Source organism: Ornithorhynchus anatinus, chromosome 3 (assembly GCF_004115215.2).
Source record: "Ornithorhynchus anatinus isolate Pmale09 chromosome 3, mOrnAna1.pri.v4, whole genome shotgun sequence".
NCBI classification, from domain to species: Eukaryota; Metazoa; Chordata; class Mammalia; order Monotremata; family Ornithorhynchidae; genus Ornithorhynchus; species Ornithorhynchus anatinus.
In genome coordinates this window covers 34,770,919-34,776,705 of record NC_041730.1, presented here as the reverse complement: position 1 = coordinate 34,776,705, position 5,787 = coordinate 34,770,919, and the positions used below count along the sequence as shown (strand labels likewise).

The following is a 5,787-nucleotide window of genomic DNA, read 5'->3' as shown; positions in this document are numbered from 1 at the left end:
AAAGGAAGTATGCGATTCTGGGAAAAGCAGGACCACATGACTAACTTGTCTCAGGATTTCTAGCTCTTTTCAGGTTCAGTTTCTGTGCTAAATCAAACCCTCTTGCCTGTTCCTCTGTTCCCTTCTGCCTCCCTCTTTCCTCAATACTCTCCTTTTGTAGTGTAAAGTTTTTAAAGCTATTAACCTGAGTGACTGCCACCAGAGAATTCCTGCCAGTGTAGATGATTCTAACCATTAGATTAGTACGAATCCACCCAGGCGAACAGTTTTCCATTGTTCAACCTGTGCATAGTTAAAACAGTGGGAAAAGACATGTTGAAGCAAATTACACAGACTACTTGGAAACACTTCCCTGGTGTAGGCCCTGTCATATATTTTATTGAGCTCAAGCATCTTTAAGGCCTTTCAGTTCACCTGCAATGCATCTTACTTTTTTTTATTATTTAAATGCTCATTTGTTCAACAGATTTGGCTTCATTAGACACTGCTATAATCAACACCTGAGGTCAGCTGGGCACTATTAATTTTGGGGCTGTCCAGCCCTAGGGAGTGAAATCTCATCTTTCTTGCTCTTACCTACTTGAAGCTGCAGAGTTAAAAGATAATCCCTACTCACCAATATGAGGGCAATGAGTTTAAGACTTTGGCGGGGGGAAAAGTTTAAATTGTTTTTAAATGTCAGAACAGTTTAATCTGTGTTTGATTAGTCTTTGAACTATGCTTACCCTGTCAAAGCCTCTCTTTTTACTCCAGGTTTAAGAAAATTTAATCACTGTTCAGGCTGCTGGTTTCCATCTTTTCTAAGTACTAAATTATATGAAAAACAATATTTGTGGTGAAGGAATTTAAAACTGAAATGTTTCCCAGGTTACATTTTATTCTTGTGATTAAGGTATTTTCCATACACTAGTTACAATGGTTGGCTTTATCAGAATCTCAGAGTAACAGGTATCCAGCAAGAACTGCTCAATCAATCAATTAATGGTATTTATTGAAGTTCTTATTGTGTACCGGGCACTGTATTAGGTGCTTGTGAGAAAATCAATCAATCATACTTATTGAGCAGTTATTGTGTGCAGAGCACAGTACTAAGCGCTTGGAAGAGTACAATATAACAGAGTTGATAGAAATATTACCTGTCCACAACGAACATACAGTTTAGAGGATAATACAAAAATACCGATAATAATAATAATATTACAGATAATACAGTAGAGAACAATACAGTGGAGTTGGTAAACACATTCCCTGTCCAAATGAACTTTCTCTGCATGTCAAGAGAGTCTTGCAATGAGATTCCTGGAGTGTGTGAAGTTGCCTATGTCATTTTATTATTGATTCAGATATCCTGTATATTAGTCATAGAAATCTTGTTGACTTCACTGAAGCAAGCACTTGTCATAATCCGGTTTTAACTTCTGCATCGGTCTCCTCTCTGCTCTCTCTTCCTGCAGTCTTTCCCCTCCCCAGGCAATACCTCTCTCTGCTGTCCAAATCATTCTTCTAAAATGTTCTCCATACAGTTTGCCACTCTTTAAAAACCTCTAATGTTGGCCACTGCTCTCTGCCTCAAGCAGAAATTTCCTGACTATTGACTTTAAGGCTCTCACTCAACTCTTCGCTTCCTTCTTCTCCATGTTCCTCTTTTTATCTCTTCTGCCTCTGACCTCTTGCTCCCCAACTCCCTCCCACTCTTACTCCTTCTCCCTTCATACCTGACAGACCTCAGGTCTTCTCTCTTCAAGGACATTCTGAAATCACTTCTCCCAGAGGAGGCCTTTCCCCAAATAATGATTGTAATACTAATGGCATTTGTTAAGCATCCTTTCAGGATCATACCTGGAGAGTTTCCAGTAATCTACCAGTCTCTACTACAGGAGGGAGAGTCAAGCAGAGGCATATCCATTCCATTCCTAGCTCGGCCAATGGCTAGAGAGTGGAAGGCAATCTGCTACAAGTCAAGATCCCCTATGCTTGGTAGCAGCGGCACTGGAGAGAGTTGAGGGCAGAGACTCAAGTTTAGTGCATGGAAGAAGGCAGTGATAAACCACTTCTGTACTTTTACCAAAAAAAACTCTAGATACACTACCAGAACAATTGTAGATGGAGGTGAGACATTCTGGGAGAGATGTATCCATGGTGTCGCTATGGGTCAGAGATGACCCGACAGTATAAGACATGGCAAAATTTGTTAAGCACTTACTGTGAATCAAGTACTGTTCTAAGCAATGGAGTGGATTCAAGTTAATTAGGATGGACACAGCCCCTGTCCCACATGGGGCTCACAGTCTAAGTAGGAGGAAAAATAGGCATTGAATCCCCATTTTACAGTTGATGAAACTGAGACACAGAGGAGTTAAGTGTCTTGTCCAAGGTGACACAGCAGGCAAGAGGTGGAGTCAGGGCTAGAACCCAGGTCCTTTGACTCCCAGGCCTCATACCTTCCCAAAAACTGAATTGCATTGACTGGAACTAGAATCCAGGTGTCCTATACTCAAAAGATGCTAGATCCCTAAAAATAAGTGTTCTTTAAATACCTTCCTAAATTGTTATCAAATTTTCTGGATGACTTAGTCATTAAAATTGTTTAGAATCAATGTGTTTTCAAGGGTCTACTTTTATATTTACACCTTGTCTTGGGAATTGACCTGTATTAACCTTCAACCTTTCACCCTACATCAGAGGAATTAAGTTTGTTAAATTTGAGGGTTTGAAAGGTAAGGTCTTTGGATCGCACTGCCAGTTCTGGTTTATTTTCTCAAGTTTTGTGCAAAGAATCTTGTCTGTGCTTTGGGTACTCATATGTTTTTAATTTGTTATTGTAGATCTTTTTATTGCACTTATATGCTTAGAAAAATATATGTCAAGCTAATATATCGCATTAAGTTGTGAATCCAGACTCATTCCTTATGGAAATGGAAAAGCTTGAGCATATTTTACAGAGACAGGTAAAACTTATTAATAGTGCAGAGAAGGATGATGTACTGATGCTCTTTGTTTCTTCCATCCCAAAAAGGCTCTTCATCAAATTAAGAGCCAACAAATTTTAAATAGATAAAATAGGATGTTTTAATACCTGGTCTAAGTAAGTTGTAGGATTCACTGCTGTAGGCTATTATTGAATCAAGATCCATAAATTCCCCAAAAGAATTCAATAGCTTCATGAAGAGAACAATTTCCTATAATGGTTGTGTCAAAGATTTTGAATGTTATCAACTCCTAAGCTGAAGTTCAAACACTGACAGTTCACAGGGAATGGAATGAAATTTCCTTTCATGTTGAAAATTACTATTTGATGCACTAAATGCTTTAATTTGCCCTGTGGAGCCTGTAACATTTCACCTTCATATCCTCCCATGATTCTGGTCAGGGCAAAACTCGGACTTTTTGAAGTATCCCAGTTGGCAACTTTGCTCCCAACCAGAGCAAGGAGAAATGAGTCCAGAAGATTATCACATGCTCATTCCTTTAGCTACATCTTCATGTCTGAATAGGAACATGTTTCTGTCAGAAATTCTACTGCTCTTAATGCTATGCACCAGTAAAAGTCATTTTTGAGCTTTGGGAATTCTGTCTGGTTTTCAGCTTGTCAGTAGTGTAATCAAAAAATGCAAGACAGATGATCTTTTCTGTGAATATTTTTGTTCCTATGAACCCAGTGAGCAGCGAACTCAATCAAACAAAGCAAAACCTGTTCTGAAAAAAGGAGAAGCAGTGTGGCCTTGTGGAAAGAGCATGGACCTGGGAGTCAGAAGACCTGGGTTATAAACCTGGCTCTGCCACTTGTCTGCTGTGTGGCCTTGGGAAATTCACTTACCTTCTCTGTGCCTCAGGTACCTCATCTGTAAAATGGGGATTAAAGGTGGGAGCCCCATGCGAGACATGGACTGTGTCCAATCTGATGACCTTGTATCTACCCCAGCACTTAGTACAGTGTCTGGCACATACTAAGTGTTTAGCAAATAGTATAAAAAACCACAGTCTGAGATTTCTCTTAAAAAAAGTATTGACTTGGGTGAAAAAATGTGTGTGCCTTGTTCTGTTTCCCATGGAACACCATTCAGAGAGCAGAATAGTTCTTATTTTTGTAAGGGGACCAAGTTTTCACCCATTTACAACTCTGGTGATATGAGATCCCAGATGTATGAAATCATAGTGATACAGAAAAATCAGGTTCCTGAAATCTTTCCCAGCAGACATGCCAAACTGGAGGTAAATGGTTTGATAAGATGTGAAGAGATGGGGTCGGAGGAACAGGTGGAGGCAGTAGATTTTGAGGAGAAGCAAGAGATCTTCTCGAGTTATTGCTGGGAAAAATGGGAAAGTCAAAGAGGTGGCAGGAGGAGGGAAGGATGGGAAAGAAGCAGGGAGATCATACCTGATGGTTACAATTTTATCAATAAATTACATGACCAGGCTTTTAGGGAAAAAAGATAGGGATGCAGGGGAAAAGGGGATTTGAGGAGGGAGTTAAATGTCTGAAGCAGCTGGTGTGGTCAACAGGTATGAGAGTCCATAAGTATAGAAAATAATTGTTCTTGGGTGGAGGAGAGGGTAGAATTAAAGCTGAAGATAAATTTGAGATGAACAAGGTCAGTGCGATGTTTAGGTTTCCACTAGCAGTGCACTGCAACTCAAGCACAGAAGCAGTGGAAGTGTCTGTGGAGGTGATAGACGGTTGCAGCTTAGTGGTATGAGATCAGTGGAGGATTAAAGGAGTGAAGGAATGAATTCAGTTGGGAGACTGTTGATTTGGGCATTGAGAAGGTAGTTTGGGTGCAAAGGCCAAAGGGAGCATGATAACTTCGGAAAAGTGGAGAGGGGTCAAAAGATTGGTAGTCACTGTCAAGAATAGGACAGATTTGGGGGGATTGGGAGTGTAGGAGAGAAAGCAGGCTATGGTCAGATAGAAGAATTTCAAAGCTGGTGAGGGTAGAGATTGTACAGTGATTAGAGATGATGAAATGGAGTATGTGTCCAAGTTGGTGAATGGGTGAGGTAGGGTGGAGCGAGAAGTCATTGTAGTTGAGGAGTGAGAGGAAGCTGGGAGTAGGAGGGTTTTTGGGAACATCCTCGTGGATATTGAAGTCCACAAGTATTAATATAGGGATGGAGAAAGAGAAAAGAAATGTGAGAAGGGGATCAAAATGGTTTAGAAAGTTTCAAAAAGATCTGGGGACAGTAACTGGACTGGGTGGTGTACTTATAAAGTATTGACAGCTGCTTAAAGTGATCACATCCTCCTCCTAATACACGCTGCAATTAATATTCCAGAAAGACAGAGTAGAAGTATTTGCAGCTAAAAAATATATTCAATTGAAATCTCAAAGTGATAGTTTTCTATGAAGCCATCATTTCTAGCTTTCCCAGTGCTCTAAAACTCAAGGAAATTAAAGCTGAATGTTGCTGCTCTTCACAGAGTGAAAATTTCCTTTGCAAGTCTCTCACATATACTAGGTTGCTATAGAATTTCATTATCTAAATTGGTATGATAATGTTCTCTCTCAGGGTCATACCTGAATAGTTTCCAGTAACTCTACCAGTCTCAACTATGGGAGGGAGAATCAAGCAGAGGCATATACATTCCATTCCAGCTTGGCCAGTGGCTAGTGAGTGAAAGGCAATCTGCTACAAGTCAAACCTCACCTGTGCTGGGCAGCAGCGGCATGGGAGAGAGTCAAAGGAGAAGACTCAAGTTTACTGTACAGAAAGAGGCAATGGTAAATCACTTACATATTTTTACCCAGAAAATTATATGGCTACACTACCAGAATGTTTGGAGGTGGA

At 40.2% G+C, this 5,787-nt stretch overlaps 1 non-coding gene across 1 annotated transcript; it reads left to right on the top strand.

Annotated features, from left to right (window-relative positions):
* The first annotated feature begins 1,821 nt into the window (after positions 1-1,821).
* Positions 1,822-1,959, top strand: LOC114810804. Its single transcript, XR_003758496.1, has one exon. It is a non-coding gene; the product is annotated as a small nucleolar RNA SNORA7 (small nucleolar RNA).
* Positions 1,960-5,787: the final 3,828 nt, after the last annotated feature.